This window comes from Anser anser (assembly GCF_964211835.1).
Source record: "Anser anser genome assembly, chromosome: 14".
NCBI classification, from domain to species: Eukaryota; Metazoa; Chordata; class Aves; order Anseriformes; family Anatidae; genus Anser; species Anser anser.
In genome coordinates, this window is record NC_139735.1 from 11,721,275 (window position 1) to 11,741,723 (window position 20,449).

The following is a 20,449-nucleotide window of genomic DNA, read 5'->3' on the forward strand; positions in this document are numbered from 1 at the left end:
GAAGAACTCATCTGACTTCTCATACAGGAACTGAATATTATTTGTATAAAATTTTGCTTCAAAACCAAGGCTAGACCCCCTGCATCGTTTGAGAGATATTTGCTGTCATTTTAGGTCAGAGCTAAGGTTACTAAGAGCACAAATGACACATTTTTATCTTGCAGACAACTGAGACTCCTGTTTTGCACAGTGAGCCCCCAGAATGAGCAGGAGGATGTGATAACTGCCCTGCAAAGCTATTTTCACCTTAAAATAGTTTTGCAGTTGAGAATCCACAGCTGTAACTTAACATGCATATCTGGGAATACTGATATATACATATATCTACAAATACAGTGCCTCTGGAAAACCAGAGGTCCTCAGGCCTTGCTGGTATCGTGCTTATCTAAGCTGTAACCTCACACAGTGCCCAGGACTTCTCTTTCAGCTGCCAACCTGAAACAATGCTGTAGAGAGCCAGCTTCTCTTCCAGATAGCTGGGGTCACTTCTCTGAGACAGTCATCTCAGCTGGCTTGATACGCTGCAGTCTAAGCGGCAGAGCCAACTGCTCGCCCTGTGCTACAACACTGATGAACAGGGCAAAGACAAGCAGCAAGAAGGATCAGGGGGCTGAAGCACTGCAGTTTGAGAAGATCTTGCTGTTCACACTGATATGGTGAATTTCTGGAGAAACAGCAGAAGAAAGGATAGCAGAGGACAGGAGAGTGAGGGGAGCGTTTGTTACCTTCAAACCCTGAGGCTCCTCCTTGGCGGTAGTCTCAAAAGGAGAAAGGAAACATGGAAACAATTGACCTGGTCTGGGCACAGACATTGCACTCGGTGAGGAACATGCCTGCCTTGCACAGATGCTGCTTTCAAGTCCTTTCATCCCCTTCCTGCCTCGTGGTCTGCAGCCCTTCTACCCAGCTCTCCCACTACAGCAATTCCTCACGTGGGTCTTATCTGCACCACACATAACCTCAGTCCTTTGTCTGTCAGGACAGGACTTAGAGAACTGAAGTTAAACCCCAGAGTTAACCAAGCAGGCCCATCCCCTCATTAACTCACGGGGCCTGTCTGCTCTGATTAGGTTGTGCTGACTCTGCTCAAACATCACACTTGCTGCTCTAGATGCAGGGACACTGGGGCATTTCCAGCTGGGACACAGACAAAAAGAGGAGATAGCAGAGCCTTGGTTACCACCGGAGCAATTCAGGACAAATAATTAGAGGCTTTCATAGCTAATTGGATCTCTACTGTCAATCCAGGACTGGAGATGCCTTAACCCTCACTGACTGCCTGAGATTGCTTGGCAGGCCATAAATAAACTGCATCCCTGACCCAAAGGTCATCAGCCTTCAGCTTCCACACTAAATACTCGCCTCGCCCTCCCAGCCCTGCTGTGGTACAACCGCCTTGCTGGGGAACCCAGCTCCCTTGCCTTTTTCCATGACTGCAGCCTTTCAGCCATGCCAGGACGGTGAAGTCCTCCTTGGGTAGCTCAGAGCCCCTTCAGGCATGCGTATCTCATTGTGTCATTGCTAGCTCGAACAAGAAGCTACTGGTTTTAAGCTCAAGTCAAAGGGTAAAGAAACGAGTACTTAGGAAGAGCCAGACAGTAACAGTGAGATCAGTAACACTAGGGGCTGGCAAGCCAAGGACAAAATATTTTCAGAAGAAGGCTTGTGAGCTGAAAGTTCATTCTCTGCAGTGTCTAGGCTTTAGCCTGCCTTTAGTTTTCAGGTACAGAACAAAGCTCCAGCTGTGTCCCCAGATCACCCATGGCCGTAACAGGTCCTCCTATCCTTCTCTGCTCTGACGGCTCTCCCAGACCCTGGGAGCGCAGGCACTTGAAGATAAGACATGCAAACAAGAAAAACCAGCGCCACACGACCGCTAGCCAGTGCCAGGACACCCAGGCCCTCAGAAGGTTAGCCGTATTTCAGAAGGCAGGCTTGAAACCTGGCACCAGCCCCAAGCCTTTACCCACGGTGCTGGCACCTCCCACAGTAGCAAACAAGGCTGATTGCCGCACAAGGTCACAGGTGCTTCCCCCAGGACACAGACCAAAGGAAAACCACACGCACTGTTTGGGACTGTGACCTGCAGATCTTCTACCTAAGCCAGGCACAGGACGCATGGAAAAGTAAAGTCACAACAAAGGACGGCCCAACACTCTGGGCTAGGCAAAAATAGATTAACCTACTTGAAAGTAGGACAACACCACTAAAGAGTAGGACATCTGGTCACCACAGCAAGAGAAGCAAATGAAGAGGAGACAGCTTGTCCACACACACATATAACCAGACAGGAGACAGCTAAAGAGTAGACATGTAGTATGTTCAGGGATGCAGCTGGGATGAGCAGCCCCCAGCCAAAGCAGAGCAGCTCTCCCTCTCTATGGGATAACCGTCATGCTTGCTGCTGACGGTCAATCCACCTGCCTACCAGAAGCAGCATCCTGCCCACAAGACCTTGTGGGATACACACACCCAAACGTAACAGCCTCCTTTGCACATCTTCCCACGAAGGCATCTTGCTTCCTGAAAGAAAAGTACTGAAGTCTGAAACGGAGGCTTTTGCCCCTGGTTGCCAGCTTTGGTGCCAGGTCAGACACAAAAGCCGTGAGGAAGACTCCATCACAAAGACCAGCCCGTAAAACAAGACAGTACCTGAAGCCACCCTGACCTGCTGCCCCTCAGGTCTGGGACTTCCTCCAAACAGTTATGGTGTCCCTGGCACGTGGTGAAGGCTGATCCCTTCTACCTGATCTGCTCAAGCCAGGGTTTTGCACAAATTTCTTCCGTGATCCCCACATCATTTCCAGAGAGAAAACATAAGGAGATTCCCGATGTGTCTGACAGCCGAAGTGCTAGATCAGGCTTAATTCTTTGAGACTCTCTGCTAAGAGGCTGTTCTCTCCACTGGCTCAAGCCCACCTACCTCTGCTCGACTCCACGCGTCTCAGTGCCCTTCCCCCAGCCAGGTTTTCAGCCCACTAGCAGGGCACTGCTCGGAGGGGACATGGTAAAGAAGTGCTTAAGGATCGTCACTGAGCTTCAGTTAGCATCTTCAAGAGCTCTGCAACCCAACAGCCAGCCAGAAGGCTGCAGCTACGTCAGGTGTGATGGTTCTTTAAAGAAGAAACAAGAAAGTAAACAACACAGATAGCATGCTCACCAAAGGGGCGTCACTACTGTTCACAAAGAGGAGTTAATGCCACCCTGCTGACTGACTGCTCCAGGGCTGGGCTTTGTATTAGGCCTTGGCAGGACAGGCAGTTTTCTTGGCTTAGGACCCTGCGCTGGAACGGAAACCCAGAGCACCAGGTCTCAGGACGGAGTTCAAAATCCTGCTCTCTGTTTGTTGCTGCTCTCAAAGGACGCAGCAGGAAACCATCCAGGTCCTAGGTCTGTGGGGGACTTTCCTTTACAGAAAGCTTTGAGCCCCTTCAGAATGGGCTCTCGCTGCCAGGTGCAGTTTGTTTTGTTAAGCTCAGGCCCTCAGAGAGCAGCCTGGGGCAGCCGTCCGGGGGTGGGCCACAGCAGCCTCCCCTGCAGTCCAGCCAGGGATGCATGACCAGCTGGGCCCCGTGGGACCTCGTGTTACAACACAGCAGTACCCAGACAGAGCCCCGGGCTATTCAAAATTCAGTCCAAGACCCACAAGAACAACAAATGCAGTAGCTGGCACCGTTTACTGGGCAGTCCACATCCACAGAGACCCTCACCAGTCTCGTCTCTGCGGCCTACGCTGGGGTGACTTCTTCCCTCAGCAGACTCTGAACTGAGATGAGTGTTTCTGGCCTGACCTGACGGCTGAGTCCATCTTGAGCCATGGAGACTGTTTCATGAGCATCCTCACTTCCCTTCCCCAGGAACAGGCCCTGCTCTTCCCAGCAGCCCAGGAGGATGCTGCTTTGGGGATGGGTGGTGAAAGCCCAAGGATGACAGGAAGCACCGGGGCAGAAGAGACCACCATCTCCAGCCCAGGGCTGCCTGAGCCCTAGTCAAGGGGCCAACAATGGTGACAGGAAGACACCTTTCACCTCAAGCCATTGAAAGGTAGTTTGCCAACACCAGGCTGTAGGCTACAGCTGGCTCCGAGCTAATCTAAGGCAATGGCCCAGTGATGCAGAAGATTACCACAGATGGACACAAGCAGGCTGCTGAAGGTCACCCCCTCCGCATCACTTCTGCCACCCCAAAGAACAGCCTCCTCCCTCAAGCTTGACTCAGAAACTATTTCTCCCCTTCTCCTGCCATATCAATGCCAATATTTGCCAGGCAGTGAGAACCAAAAGTACTCACTTTGAGGCATTATTTTACTTGTTCCATAACATTTTTCATCCCATGCAAAGGCATTTCTAGCTAAGAATCATCTGAAATCCACAAGAAAGAACTTTGTTCTACAATGTCAAAACATTTTACTTCATTTTAATACGAAAGATATTTTGGAAAAGCAAACTAACTTATAGGATATTCTGATCTCAATGAACCTGCCCTCCATCCCTTCCACTGTATGTCAACAAAAAGGTAAAAGGAGACGCGCTAAATTCTAACCAACAAGTAGTGCCTAATCCTGAGGAAAGGTCTGCTTTCCTCCTATGGGCACCACACGAAGGGACTGACAACAAACTGGAGGCTGAAGATATTTAAGAGCATGAGAAGACAGCTCCTTAAACCAAGAGCTTCTAGTCCCAGTGGGACAATATCCCATGCTAGCAACTTTGCCAACTTTGTACGCAAAGGTACCTGGTAAGGTACCCAAAACCTTCACAGTGTGAACTCGGAACAAGGTGACCTGCAAATTAATTTGAATAGGGTCATCCAGCTCACACCCTTCTAATTCTGCTTCTCAGCCTTCCATCAACATTGGGGTATTAAAGCAAGCTCAATGCCTCTTACCTATTTCCAAGCAAAGGAATCCTGCTTAGAGCCCTGCAGGGAGGCACAACTGAGCTCTGGCTCTCACGGCTGCGTGCGCAGCAGGGCAGCAGCAGTACAGCCCTAGTGCAAGCTCCCTCACAATCATGTCTCCTGCTTATTAGCCAGACTGCGTCCTGTTCAGAGCTGACTTGCAGGGCACTGCTCTGTGGGAAAGTACTGAAGGCAGAATAAGCCTGCTTCTCCTGTCTTATTCAGGGATGCAGAGAATGACAGAGCCACACCAAAGACCTGATGAGCTGGGGCACTGTCCCAACATCACCTGGATGTCTGTGCCCCTTTTACAGAAAGGTGGGCTTGGCTAAATTATAGGAAACCTGGCTTCTTCGGGTCATGTGTTACACATCACTGGATCATAGTTGAAAAGACATTTCTGTTGAGCCTCCTGTGCTACACAGAACAAAGTTGGAGAGGCACTGCACAAGGAAGCAGCTGGCTGGGAAACCGAGTGCAGAAAAAGCCTTTCCGAAAAGCCCTCTGCCAAGCCTCAAACCCTCCAAAACCAGTACACCAAGTCCTTCCTGAGCAGCCCTGCAGCCCTCTGAGATAGCAACGAAGCGATTGAGCACAGGCTTAATCCCCCCCGGTGCTCGTTCCCGGGCGGCTCTCCAGGCCAGGGGGAGCTCACCACGGGTCACTTCACCCCACGCCACCCCCAGGCACGGTGGCCTCCCGTGGGCGGCCGCGCCAGCCCCGGGGGCCGCGGGGCACGTGCGGCCGAGGCAAGGCGGCGGCTGCGGGCGCTGCCGGGGGGCTCCCCCCCTGAGCCCCGCTGGGCCCCGCTCCCCCCCGGCTCCGGGCCGACCCCCCTCCGCCGCCCCCACCCCGGGCGCGCACTCACCCCTCCGCCGCGTCCCCGCCTCGCCGGGTCCCGGCGGCGCGCGGCCATGGGGAGCCGCTCCGCGACACCCGGCCCCGGCCCCGGCCCCGGCCCCGGCCCCGGCGCCCTGCCCGCGGCGGAGCGGCCCCACTCGCTGCCGCCCCTTTGCCGCCGCTTAGCCCTTTGCCGCCCCCTGGCGGCCGCGCCGCGCCCGCTGCACCGGGGACGGGGAACGAGGAGGCAGCTCACGGGGGGGGGGCAGTCCCTAACCCCCCAGGCAGCCCCTAACCCCCAGGCAGCCCCTAACCCCACCAGGAAGCCCCTAAACCCCCCAGGCAGCCCCTAACCCACAGGCAGCCCCTAACCCCCCAGGCATCCCCTAACCCCCCAGGCAGCCCCTAACCCCCAGGCAGCCCCTAACCCCACCAGGAAGCCCCTAAACCCCCCAGGCAGCCCCTAACCCCCCCAGGCATCCCCTAACCCCCCAGGCATCCCCTAACCCCCAGGCAGCCCCTAACCCCACCAGGAAGCCCCTAAACCCCCCAGGCAGCCCCTAACCCACAGGCAGCCCCTAACCCCCCAGGCATCCCCTAACCCCCCAGGCAGCCCCTAACCCCCAGGCAGCCCCTAACCCCACCAGGAAGCCCCTAAACCCCCCAGGCAGCCCCTAACCCCCCCAGGCATCCCCTAACCCCCCAGGCAGCCCCTAACCCCCCAGGCAGCCCCTAACCCCACCAGGCAGCCCCTAACCCCCCAGGCAGCCCCTAACCCCACCAGGCAGCCCCTAACCCCACGAGGCAGCCCCTAACCCCCCAGGCAGCCCCTAACCCCCCAGGCAGCCCCTAACCCCCCAGGCAGCCCCTGCCCTCCGCCCGGCACAGCCCCACGCACGGGTGGATGGAGCAGCCGCAGCCTGCGCAGCATCCTTCTGCTGGGCTGGGGCGTTGCTAAGAGATGGGGTCCCCATGGGAGGCGGCGGTGGCAGGCAGCAGGAGGGGATGGGTCTGCTGGGGAACCTCGGGGTGAGGGAAGGCTGGGGTGGGGGGGGGTCGCACAACAGGCTGCAGCAAGGCACCGTCGGACACCCCCGGCGTCCTGCGAGCATAGGAAAGCTCTAAAGTGGGGAGAAAGGGGCTGAGACCAGGAGGAAGAGCTCAGCATCAGCAAGATGAGTTTAATCTAGAGAGAAGTTTCTGGGGGGTTTCAGGTCAGAGACATTACGCTCTGCTCATCAGGGCCACCTGCAAGGTGTGGATGAGACAGAGTGGGCAGCGGGACACTGAGGGCAGGGTAAGTGCGCGGGGACCTGAGCGCTGCTGTGGCCAAGCTGCTGCTGGAGTTGCTGCCTGGGGAGTTTGTATTGGGTTGGGAAAAAGTCACTTGTCCTCTTCTGCCTCCCCCTTATGATGTGGACAACGATGTCCAGGGGGTCCTGAAGCCCAGTGCAGAGGATGGTGGGGAGGACGGCCGGCGAGGATGCAGGACCCAGCTGCCAGGACGTTCCCCAGCACAAGTTTCCTGGAGACACGTTCCGGAGACCAGACTGTGGCAAGTGGGAGACCCTGTGTGACACGTGCACGGACATTTCACAGGGTGCCCTCCGCAGACCTCGGTGCCGCTGCCGCTGCCGCTGCCGCCCGGGTGCCGGTGGGTGCCGCCGCCGAGCCGCTGCCGTCGGCGGCTGACACGGTGCGGAGCGGGGCGGTACTGCAGCGGCGGCCGCGGGGTGCGCCGAGCCGAGCCGAGCCGAGCCGAGCCCAGCCCAGCCCAGCCCAGCCCAGCCCAGCCCAGCCCAGCCCAGCCGTCCTCCTCTTCCTCCCTACTCGGCTGTTGGTGAGAGGGACGCTCCACGACGTCTTTGCCGCCCAAACTCGAAGCAGAGGATCAAACCCCAAAAGAAGGCTCCCCCCGCCCCGTTCATTGAACCTTGAACCCAAGTCAAACTGGTCTGATTTTCAACCATCCATCACCTTTTTTGATAACTTTGATGGGGTAATGACGGGTAATTTAAAACTACAAACTCCTTTAACATCAGGCTGCCCAGGAGTGATGTCCATGTAAATGAAAATTGCCTTACCGTCTGCTCCACAGTGACCCTTCCCTCCTTGTGACCCTTCTTCTTATGTGTCCCCCACCCACGTGAGCTTTGTTTTCCTTTCTCTGGGTACCCCTCATGCCCACCCCATTGCCCTAAGAAGTGTTCAGCACCTGGCAGGGCAGAGCTGCTGGAAACACAGGGCTGCTTGTTTGTAGAAGTCAATCGTGTTGAATTGAGGCCCAGATAGGTTAACAATTAGGTTCAAAAGTTTCTCCAAAATTCGTGGGATCATATGAGAGACAAAAGGCACCTGCTTGCAAACTGAAGGTTTCTAGATCAGCATAGGGGCAATGCTTATGTTTTTCTTACTTTGATTGCTATGAACAGCAGCTCTCACTCTGCCTTCAGGAACCTTTCGGTAGCCTTGCCGCCTGGACTGCCTGGGAGCTGGGTTTTCCAAGCTGCAAACCCAGGTACCCTGTGGGATGCACTATAGACCAGAAGCAATGGCTGCTCTTTAGGAGAAATTCTTCCCTTTCCAGCTCCACCATAAATTTATGGCACAAGTGTGTCATAGGTGAACCAAGTATGTCACAGGTGAACCAAGAAGGCCAAGAAGGCCAACAGCATCCTGACTTGTATCAGAAACAGTGTGGCCAGCAGGACTTAGGGAAGTGATTTTCTCTCTGTACTTGGCTCTGGTGAGGCCGCACCTCGAGTACTGTGTTCAGTTTTGGGCCCCTCACTACAAGGAGGATATCGAAGTGCTGGAGCGTGTCCAGAGAAGGGCAACAAGGATGGTGAAGGGTCTAGAAACCTTCAAGTTTTCTGAGGATGGCTGAGGGAAGTGGGATTATTTATTCTAGAGAAAAGGAGGCTCAAGGGAGACTTTATCACTCTCTACAGCTACGTCAAAGGAGGTTGTAGTGGGGTGGGGGTCAGTCTCTTCTCTCAAACAACAGGTGATGGGACAAGAGTAAATGGCCTCACATGGCACCAGGGGAGGTTTAGGTTGGATATTAGGAAAAATTTCTTTACTGAAAGGGTTGTGAGGTGTTGGAATAGGCTGCCCAGGGAAGCAGTTGTGTCACCATCCCTGGAGGTATTCAAAAGAGATGTGTAGATGTGGTGCTTAGGGACATGGTTTAGTGGTAGACTTAGTGCTAGGTTAATGGTTGGACTTGACCTTAGATGTCTTTTCCAGCCTAAATGATTCTGTGATTCTGATTCTAAGCTTCTTCCAAGCTGGAGGGACCAAAGAGATACCATTCTGGCTGGACAGGTGGAATGCTTCACCCCCCAATCTGTGCTGTGTGAATAATGTACCCAGATGCCCCACCACCCTCAGCCTCATTTTAAGAAGCCAGCCATCTCAATACCAGCCATTTGGAAAAAGGTATTTCAAATCTGAGAAGGATACTTCCTTCTTCCTAGAAATACAGTGAACCGCTCTTTGATGACTCTCAGTTGCTGCCAGAGACAGCAGTGTTCTTGGGTTCCCTCCCTCTCTGTCTTGACTCTAAGTATATGGCAAACAGGGCCATTTGCCAATGTTTGTGTCTTGACAAACAGTCTGTCAGCATTTTAGTGTATGGCTTCAGCTGGGATCAGCTATGCGTTCTCTCCCTATTAAATGGCAGAGCTGTGTGCAAACACCCTGGCATCAAACCATCTGGGACATGCTCGGGGCCAACTGCTGATCTTCCAGGAGCATGTGTCAGGCACCCTCTCACACCGAGGCAAAGGATGACTACAGATTTGGTGCTCCCATGTCATGGCTTTCACAGGTACCAACCCCTGTCCTGCTCCCAGGGGTCTCCTCTGCCACCAGTTACCTCTCCCACTAGGTCCCAGCTCTCTTTTGCTCCTGCAACACTCAGCTTGTCTCATAAGCCTCACAATGGACCTGGCACAAGCAAGCTGCAGCAGGTAATGGCCCTTAATGCAACAGACTATGGGCAATAGAGGCCGGTGGAAACAATTTCTGGTTGCTGACAATACTCAGCCCCCCACTCCCACTGAGTTAAGAAGCTTTCAGTGACTTCACTGATGGAGCTATAAAGCATTCAGCTCCCTCCCTGGCTCACTGGGAAACTGGGGACTTCAAGGCTGCAAACAGGGCAGACTCTCTCCTAACATTGCACCCTGACAAGGCACATTTTTGCCTACACAGAAACTGTTTGAACTCAGTGGTAAGACCCTCAGGTCAGATGTTGTCCACACTGAAAGACTCTGGAAAGAATTTCTGTCCCAGATAGCTGTGATTCATAAGCCCTTAACTTCAACCTGACTTTTGCTTTGTCCTCTGTCCTCAACAGTTTGCACCAAGAGCAGGACCTGTTGTTTTACCCAGGGTCACATTCTGCCTTGGTGTAGCTGTTACAGGAGAAGAGCAAAGTGAATGAGTAGATGTGTGGGGATGTGTGTGTCCCACCTTCTGTCAGCTGGAGGAGACACCAGCCCCTTGCAGCAGCCAAGGGCCTTCTGAGTTAGTCCAGTAGAACCAAAGAAGGTGCATCCATTGACACCACGGCTGAATTCATCGTCATTAAGCTGCTAGCATATTCCCCTGACTTTCCTAGTGCACCAGTTCCCTAATGATTTGTGAAGACTTCGAATGATATCAGGATCATCACCTCTGAGAAGATTTCCATGTCTCTGTTGGACCATGAGAAGCGATGTGTTCCACCAGACACACCTCCTCTGTACAGCACCTAGCACAGCAAGGTCCTTGTCCTTGTTACTTAGTGGAAAGTGAGGATATTGGCTAATGTCAGTCGAGGGCCGGGTTTTACCTTGATTTATTTAATGTCTCTGCAGCTCCTCTTGCATTGAGAAGATTGACTCTGATGCACCATGGAGTGGAGCAGCTATAAGCCGCAAGGACAAGCGATCCTCAAAGTGTTACTGGAGTTACTCAGCAGATACATGACCCTTCCTATGGCAGATCTGAAAGTTTCTTTCTGCTACAGCCTCTTAATCACTCTGCCCTGGGCACTGACTCTTTTGACATTGCAGAACGTAACTTAAAAACTTCTGGCAGACCAGCCATGCTCACTGCAACTGGGCTATGAATTCTTCCAAGATGTGTTCAGCAGGAAGCAAGTGGGACAATGGAGCAAGCGATCTTCAGAGGAACATGCAAGTAAGAACTGGCAGTCACAGACTGCAGTGGGACATCTCTACATTGTGCTTTACACAGTGAGGCTTGAATGTAATGCTGCTTGAAAGCTGATGTGACCAAGACCAGGTCTGCACTGGGGGGAAAAAGGGTGGGAATAGGGTCTGCAGGGGGAGAGGAACTGCATGAGGATAAATCAGTCTGGGATTAGAAGGTGGCACTGGCAACCCGCTATGTGACAGCCAGGCATGCACAGCCAGAACCCCAGCTGTCAGCCTGGTGGCAGCAATTAAATGAGGTATCGATTGAGGAATTGTTGTCTGCAGGGTTTAAAGATAAGATCGATGGAGACCAAAAGGTTTAGGCTCCATTTACTAATTAGCCAAACATGCTGGAGAGAGAAACCTTTGGAGACACAGAGACTGGAGCTATATCTGGGCAGTACTGCCAATGTGCTGGGGTCACCCCCTTCCTGGTATCCAACCTTCACCACTGCTGGCGAGGTTGTGTCCATGCCAGCAATTTAAATCAGCAAGGAGGCAAAAAGCTGCTGGGACTGTTTGGGGCAGCAGGATAGGCTTCTGCCTGCACTCACCTGCTTTCCTCCCAAGGCAGGGATGTGGGAAAGAGAGTGCGTATGTCTGTGCACGGGGAGGAGTAAACCATGAGGAGAGCTGCTCCCTTTGCATTGCAAATTGTTTGGGGGTGAATTGATTCATTTTGTAGGCTGTGGCATTTGTTACAGTCTGAACACATTTCTCTTCCCTATGCTCCCTGTCCAGCAAGCCCAGGGACACAAAGGAGACAAATGTGGCACAAACCATTTCTTTTTGTGGGTCACATGCTGATTTTGCCTATGTTCCATAGATCTAAATCAGGAGAGAGCAAGAAGATGGCTTTATGCCCTCTATGTTTTCTTCCCTCTTTGCCAGATGATGTCCAGGACACTGTCAAATGGGGACAGGCAAATGGCCTTACTTGGATGTGGTTTGGGTGACCTTTGAGACTGGCTCCTTGCTTGCTGTTAGGGTGGGGGGGGGCAGTCCACGGCTTCAGAAGAGAGGCACTTTCAACCATTCAAGCAGCTGGGCTAGGTCATGTCCCTGGGGACATCTAGGTGTCAAGGCTGCTTCAGCATGTGGCGTCAATGTGGCTCCCCCTTCCTGGGCCAGCAAGAGAATTCCTCTTTTCATCCCAGCTTACAAGGAGAATTCAAGCCCAGCAAACAGAGGAGGGTCAGGAGCTGCTGCTCCAGATCCTATGACCCACAGGCAGCCTCGGGGCAGAGCTTTGTGTCCACTGCAGCCGAGGGCTATGCAGTGCCTCAGACCCCCTCCCCACCACGTGAAAAGATGTGCCAGAGCTCTGCTGGCTGCATGACCGATCATGAGCCCAGGGGCAAAAGCCCATCAGTTTGCATTCCCTGCACAGGCCAATAGTGCTGGTGCCTCTTATAACATGCCAGAAGGGAGCAGTGGCGTCTGCCCCTGCCACTGATGGGTGCAGCACATCTTGCCAGAAAGCTGGTCCTCTGGCTGGGGATGCTCTCCCTCCACACCGGCAACTGCTGTTAGCAACTGCAACTTGACCCAGCCTGCTATAAAACACAGCAAGACAGGACAGAACAGGGTTTGAGCAGGCTGAGAAACCATAGCTACCAGGAGACTGAATCCATCTCCAGGGGTGGGGAGGATGAAAGGAAGGAATGGAAGAGAAAACAGAGATCAAGGACATTGTGACGCTGTGTGGCGGTTTCACCGTGTCCCACCGCTTCACAGCAGGGCTGTGCAGATTTATAGCTTTGTCTTGAGAGTCTGGAGGCAGCTGAAGCTCTTTGGGTATTTCAGAGTCGGTTTCCTTTGCCCTTCCTCTTGCTCTGGCTTACAAGCTGTGTGCTCTGGCTCACAAGCAGTGTGGGTCTGCAAGCCCCACACTGGATCAGACCCATGCCTTTGTTTTCTGCATACAGCTCTGGTGCCTGGGAAACATGCTGCATCAATGCCTGTGCAGGACAGAACTGATGAGAGCCTACGGGATTATTGCTTTCCTGCTGTTGTGATAGAGCTCTGTGCCACTGCAGTGTCCAACAACTGTGAATTTAACAGTCTTTCTGCATGGGAGATGTGGACTTCTATGGGGGAAATGGGCTGGGGCTTCCAGTGCTGTAACGTTCTTCCCACATGAATTTCACTTTCCTTATTCTTTCCCAACAGTCAGGCTGACCACCCTACATGTGGGCACCTGTCCACACTAAGAGGGAACATGAGTCCCTGTGGTTTCTGTGGGGTGCAAAGCCAGCGAGCTCTCCACTCCAAAAGATGTTCGAGCCCACACCACCTCCCACACATGGTTGTGACGCATGAGCAATGCAGGAACCATATCCCTGACTGTCTCCCCAGTGTGGGGTTGCTGAGACCAGTACACATGGCATCCAGGATCCTGACTCGTGACATGGCTCTGCACACTGGGCAGGAGAGCCAAGCATGGTTTCCCATCAGGTTGCTTCCCTTCCAGCATCTGCCTCTGCCAGGAGTGTGTTGGCTGATGGCTACCCCAGTGCCACCTTGACCCCACAAGCAGTTCTGGGGGACACATAGATATCTCCCAGGCCCACTGGACATAATAAGGTACTCAGAGAGCCCACCAAGGGAGATGAAGATAAGGACAAACCCATCTGTAGTGAAATAGAAAGGGCTCCAGAGATCAAAGTGGGTCTCCTAGCAAATGTAGTGGGTCCCCTCCATACCCAAACATACCAGCTGGTCTGCTGGACCAGAAGTGCCCAGATGGTACCTGTTGTAATATTTTGCTTTCAGCCTGGGATCAGGCTGATATCTTCCTTTATCAGGATCATGCTGTGTTTTAATGCCAAGCCCATTTGCTCAAAAAAAAAAAAAAAAAAATCAGGAAGAGAGATCTGAGTTCCCTGCATGTTCTTAGGGAAAGGCTGCTGCTCTCAGACAGGCAAGCCTGATCTAGACCGACCTCCAGGATCCACGGGGGCATTTATTTCCTATTTGTCCACCCTGCGAGTAAACATTAGGTCTGTGTAAGTCAGGGTGTATGAGTTTTGCCAGTGTTTGTCTGCCTGCAGGAAGGCTTGAGTCTTGCAAGGTGAGCAGAAGCAGAAGGCTAGGTCTGTACACCCAGTGTTCCTCTGCCACCTTTTGATCCTAGAAGCTGATGGGAGGAGGGGAGCGGGGTAAGGTCACACTGGGACCCTCAGGAACAGGAGCAGGACTGAACCCCAGCCCATGCCAAGATCAGCAGCAGAGGCACAGTACTTTCCTAGGCCTCTTCATATGCATAATCTCAAAGGGGACATTACCTTTAGCAGAGACACACATGTCAACAAGCAAATAAAATAACCCTAGCAGCATGCATAAAATACAAAAACCTCCATCTTTCAGGCTCGGGAGGAATATCTACAAATATCTACAGGGAGGGTGCAAAAAGGATTGCGCCAGGCTCATATCAGTGGTGTCCAGTGCCAGGACAAGAGGCAATGGGCACAAACTGGAAAACAGGAGGTTCCCTCTAACATCATGAAAACACTTCTTTGCTGTGCAGGTGACTGAGCTCTGGCACAGGTTGCCCAGAGAGGTTGTAGAGTCTCCTTCTTTGGAAATGGCCAAAAGCTGTCTAGACATGATCCTGGGCAACCATCTCTGGTTGGACCTGCTTGAGCAGGGGTTGGACCAGATGACCTCCACGGATCCTTTCCAACATCAGCCATTTTGTGATTCTGTGATATTGCTGGGGCCTGTGTTTCCAGACCCTGGTTCTTCCTTTCAAGCCAAAGCCATAGCTTCTTCTAAATCCCTCCTGTTCACTTGCTCAGCTTGATGGCTTTCGCAAATGCCAAACTGATCTCCATCCGTTCTTACCTGTGGGGTTAGGCGGTTAGGCAGCCGCCCGTCATTGTTTGCCTCCTCAGATGCAGCCCTGGGAAAGCAGCAGGCTCAGTGTGTGGGCCAGAGCTATCACACGGGGGAAACTTCACATACACCCTCCCAGGAGGGAGTAACACACAGGCCATGAGTTGGCTGTAGCCCTTCCAGCACCAGAATTAATGTGGGACCAGCCAAGGACAAATTATAGGCAGACTGCATATCCCATGCTGGGCAGTTCCTGCTGCCCAGGCTCTCCCCTGACTAAACTTCCCTTCCTTAGATCCAGATCACTGCCTCTTGCCCTCCCATCTTCAGATGTGGTGAATAATTCACTCCCTTCATTTCTGTCATTACCTTGGAGTTATTTATAGTGCTTCATCAGTGCCTCTAGAGAATTCCCTCTCCCGAACTCCATAAACTGCATTGTCTTGGTCTCTCCTCCCCTTATATCCACCTGTGATAATTGTTGCATCATGTTTGCTGACCTCTTGCATTTTGTTTGGTGCCTTCCATCCTTAGGCTTTGGGAACGTCTGTCCCCAAATGCTCCGCTGTGACTCCACAGCTCTGTGGGCAACTGGATCCACAGGTACAGGGACACAGCGGGGGTTGTGAGACTGCAAGGTCAGCTCTCTGTTTGCTGGACATTAAACATTTTCTCTCTTATGGCACATCCCACATGGAGGAGAGTTTCATCCAGAACAGGACGTGTTTCTTTTTCCCAAAGCAAAGACAGCTGGAGCATGTGGTGAAGTGATAATACAGACGTGCAAAATCTGGGTGGGCCTTTGCAATTCCACCTCTGCTCCCACAGCTTTTGGGGACAGGAGGGATCTAAGCTGATGTCTGGATTAGCATGAAGATGGTTTTCTTCCAGTAGTTTCTGGTTTGGAACTTATTACTGTACAGGGACATGTACTTTAGAGCTGCTTGACCTTCCAGTAGGAAACATCCATCCCTTGTGCTCATGGTAGAATCCACTCAGAAACAAGCCAAGAACACACGGTATTCCAAACACCCAGGACCTGCTACAAGAATAGTTCCAGAGGAACTATGAAGTACCTTTGGGCCATCCCCCATGGCTCAGAAAATACCATAACAGTGCAGAGTGCCTCTTAAAAGAAGCCCTTGCTCAGTGATGCCTCACTGCCCATAGATAAACATGGTGTTTCCCTGGGCAATGCTAGACAGTCTACAGGGACCTGTACGATGAGAAATAGGAGACAAAGGTACCAGGCAAGTGAGTCATCATGCCTATTTTCCTCAGCGATGCAGTTAGCTCTTGTCATCTTCATCGTCTTTATTTTTTTATTATTTTATTATTATTATTATTTTTTCCTGTGTCGTTGGCTCTTCTCACCACCAGTCTCTCATAGAAGGGAGTCCCGGGGACTAGATTTTCAGGAAACATCCTGCTCCTCCCTAGCTCAATGTTAATGTGGCTACGTTCAGAGTTGCTCAGGGTCACCTTATCCCTTCCATCTGAGGGAGGATCACAAGCTGAGTGTAACAGGGCCCAGCAGGTCTGAACACAACTGGTGGGGCAGGATCCAGAGCTGGCCTCTACTGGCCTCCCAGCTGCGGGGCTCCTCTGTCCCTGGGGCTGCTGAAACCAGAGTGGAGCTTTCACACACAGAATCGCTGAGGTTGAAAGATCACTGTGGAGATCACCTAGTTCAATTCCCCTGCCAAGCAGGGTCACCTAGCACATGTTGCACAGGATCACGTTCAGGCAGGTTTTGAGCATCTCCAGAGGACATTCCGCAACCTCCCTGAGCAACCTGTTCCAGTGCTCTGTCACTCTCATAGTAAAGAAGTTTTTCCTCATATTCAGCTGGAACTTTCTGTGTTTCAGCTTGTGCCTGTATGGCCCTATTGTCTTGACACCCTCCCTTCAGGTATTTATACGCATTGATCAGATTCCCTCTCGGCCTTCTCTTCTCCAAGCTAAGCAGTCTCTCCTCATATGACAGGTGCTCCAGTCCCCTCATCATCTTCGTAGCCCTCCTCTGGACTTGCTGCAATAGTTCTGTGTCCCTCTTGTACTGCAATAGTTCTATGTCCCTCTTGTACGGAGGAGCCCAGAACTGGACACAGTACTCCAGGTGTGGCCTCACCAGGGCTGAGTAGAAGGGGAGGATCACCTCCCTCGACCTGCTGGCAACACTCTTCCTAAAGCACCCCAGGATGCCACTGGCCCTCTTGGCCACAAGGGCACGTTGCTGACTCATGGTCAGCCTGCTGTCCACCAGGACCCCCATGCCCCTCTCCAGAGCTGCTCTCCAGCAGGTCAGCCCCCAGCCTGTACTGGTGCTTGGGGTTATTCCTCACTAGATGCAGGGCCCTGCACTTGCCTTTGTTGAACTTCATGAGATTCCTCTCGGCCCAGCTCTCCAGCCTGTGCAGGTCCCTCTGAATGGCAGGTGGAGCAGGACAGGGAGACCGTGGCCGCTCAGACCCGCAGCACAAGCTGGGCTCAGGCCTGCCCTGCCCAGTCACGCTTTGTGTTCACACGTGTGTCCCGTCCTGAGGCGCTGCTCGCCTGGGCCCTGCACGCGAGCGGTGCTGATGCGGCCCCGCTGTGCTCCTGTGCCCTGTCTGGCCCTGCCAGGCAGCGGCTGTCCCGCAGCAGCGACTGTGTGGCCTCACCAACCACTTGGAGCTTGCCCAAGCTGACCAAGCAGCCAGCTCTGATCTGCACTTCTTAGGGACCAGGGACGGAGCAAAGCGTGCTGCACTGCTGTGTAGATGCTAAACTAGGCCAGCGTATGGTGCTGTAGGTCCATGGTATAGCTTGCAAGACATCCTACTGACCTGGGCGACAAGAATTACTAGAAGTCAGCCTGGTAGCACTGGGGAAGCTTGTGGGGGGCTCCCTCCAATTTTGCTTGTTTTTTTTTTGCGGGGGTGCAGATGTGTACACCCTATAAAGAGCTGCCTCCCAACCCCCACTATACACAGACTGAAATGTGGCTTAAACGTGTTTCTGTGGTAATGCTGATGCACTTGGGAGCCTGGCTGCCCTCCAAGCTGTGTCTCCTGAGGGGCTGGTGGTGAGAGATAGTGCACCCAGACTTTGCCGGCCTGTACACAGTGGGAAATGGCATGGGTGCAGTGAGAAATCTCACTTCCCATGAGGCACTGTCTTGCATTTCCTAGCTGGTTTTGGCTTCAGGGAATTCATTCCCAAGCAGAAAAAGGCAGAGTCCTATTTTCCCAAAAGCATACACTGCTCATCTCATCCCAAGTTGATTTTCTGTTGAAAAAGAGTTTTGTTGAGCAGTTTCCATTCAGAGGACCATTATGCACCCAGGGGACCAACATACCTGTGAGGAGACCCAGCTATCTGCCCTCAGTTCAGCCATGGTCACGAGCACGTTCTCAGACTACTGATATTTACATTCACACACCACAGATGCAGATTTTGACAAAAAGGTCATTTGGCCCCTGTCACAAAGGTCATTTGACCCTGCCCAAGGACACAGCATCATTGTCTGTGGTGGGGAGCAGGGCGTCAGAGAAGCCTGCGTGCCTTGGGGATGGTGATGGCTGCGACATGGCTGAGCAAAGGGACCAGCTGCTGGAGGCCGTAAGGAGACCCAGCTCCGTGACCCTGCAACTCGATGGCCAGCTCAGAAAGAGATGCTGGGAACAGGAGCCTTCCTCACACTGGGTCCACTAGAGCCACCTCGCCACAGGACCACTCCCCAGGCAGGGACACCTCACCAGCCCCAGGCCAGCCTAACACATCAATGCAAGGCTGCTCAAAACAGCCCCCCTCAATCCTTCCTCCTTCCCATACTCTGCTGGCTTTTCAGAGCCCAGTCCTTCAACCCTGCATCTGAGGGGTACCAACGGGACATTTACCTCTAGCTCTTGGGTGTGCTGGGGGGTGCCGTGGGGTGGTCTGTGCAGGGATGTCATCGTGCTGGGGTGGCACCATGGGACGGCTTTACAGCCCCTCTGCGCTCCGCTTGCTCCTCTCTGGCCATGTTTAATGTTCTTTGTGTTTCCCAGGCAGGAAGAGCTGTGTGTACAAATAATTAAAGGGAAGAATCGGAGTGATTAGGGCAGATGATTATTGTCAAATTATGATTTATCTCAGAGGGAAATTAGTACCCCCCCCTCCCCCAAAGGGCTCAGCCTAGCACAGTGAATGGGCACGGGTTTTTTGATTAATAGATGCCTTTAGAAGGTCACCTACATCCATTGCAGATTAACTCAGTGGGAAAAGTTCTTTCAGTAATTCAAGCTGTTGTTCTCACAAGCTGTCAGCTAGCTGCGAATCGGGAAGGTCCATCCGTTACAGGGCTGCTGGGTTGGAGGGGATCTTTCTTTCCTCTGGACACATAGGCATGATATATGATGCACAAAGACATGGATGACCGAGAAAACGAGCTGTGGAAAGAAAACAAAAACAACTGTAAGGGGAAGCAAGGAAGCTGAGCGGGCAGAGGGCTGGCCCAGGCAGTGTGGGGCTTGGGACTGAAGGAGCAGCAGCTCAGCTTCAGCCTGGTGCTGGAACAATAGCCCTAGAGCTGGTCTGTCCTGGATGGTGGAGGAAGGGCTTAGATGCCCTCCGTTTGAAACCATCATGAGCTTCTCCTGCTGTGGAGCCAGTAAATCATTGTGCTTGGTTCATCTACGCCTGCTTGTAGACGTGTCCATAGGGGTGCAGATCAGGCTGGAGCCAGTGTCCTGTAGGACCCCACAAGTCTCCTGTGCACTTTTGGCAAAGATCCCAAGTCATAGATTGACTTCTGCACACCGTGGGGACCTCTCTATTGACTGCTGAGGTAGAATGACCACACCAGGCTCTACCTGTAGCTCAGACATCTTCTTGGGGAAAGCAAGAGCTGGTAGTGGCAAAGTGAAGACAGGATCAGCAGAGCTGGGATGAGAAGGGGTTAGGAACTGCACCACTGTAAAGGGAACAGCACAACAGCATCAGCCCACAAACTTATGAGCAATGTCAGAATTGCCTGTGCCCGTATGAGCTTCTTCATATTGACCTTCTGTAGATGTTCCATGATAGACAGTGCCTTATATTTCTTTTGAATTCTGTATCCCCTGGTCTTAACAAAGGCTCTGGAATATAACCAATCCTCTTCTCTCCTCATGTGCCCATCCTTGCATGGATACATGGGGGTGATCTCTCTGAGGTGGTGTTCTACATGATAAATTTGTGATACTAGATTCTGAACACAAAGGCCCATCATCCCTAATTGTGTTGGGTATGATGTGTTGATGGCACACATCCTACCACAGTGCTGGATGTACTGTTACCCATTTTTAATTTGCACGCATTCAAGGCAAAAGGAGAAGCAGGAGAATCCAGCTGTTCTGCACATTAAGGTGGACAACAAAGAGATAAGGAAGATTCTATTCCCTGATAAACAACCATGATGACTGTATTTAGCTTTCTTTTTACAAATGAATGGTATTTTAGCACAATCAACAAAAAATCCTCTAACAAACATTTATTTTGAATCCATTTAGCCTTCATCATAAATCTATATGCCAGGCATTAATAATATTTTCAGCAACAGATTGATTGACTAGAACGTAGCTTGGTTGTCTCTAAACACTAAGGGGTTCTCAACTGATTTATCACTTACTGAAGTCTGCGTGTATGTACCATATTCCTTGTTA

At 52.4% G+C, this 20,449-nt stretch overlaps 1 protein-coding gene across 5 annotated transcripts in view; it reads right to left on the reverse strand.

Moving 5' to 3' along the window:
- The window catches only part of PSD2 (pleckstrin and Sec7 domain containing 2), an 89,165-nt gene extending 83,255 nt beyond the window's left edge, over positions 1-5,910 (reverse strand). For 4 of the 5 annotated variants that reach the window (XM_083799302.1, XM_083799298.1, XM_083799303.1 and 1 more), the window contains exon 1: positions 5,768-5,910. The gene's annotated coding sequence lies outside the window, so the exon portion shown is untranslated. Of the gene's footprint in view, positions 1-2,919; positions 3,114-5,767 lie in introns of all 5 variants that reach the window. The other variant, XM_083799300.1, reaches the window with a different exon arrangement.
- Positions 5,911-20,449: the final 14,539 nt, after the last annotated feature.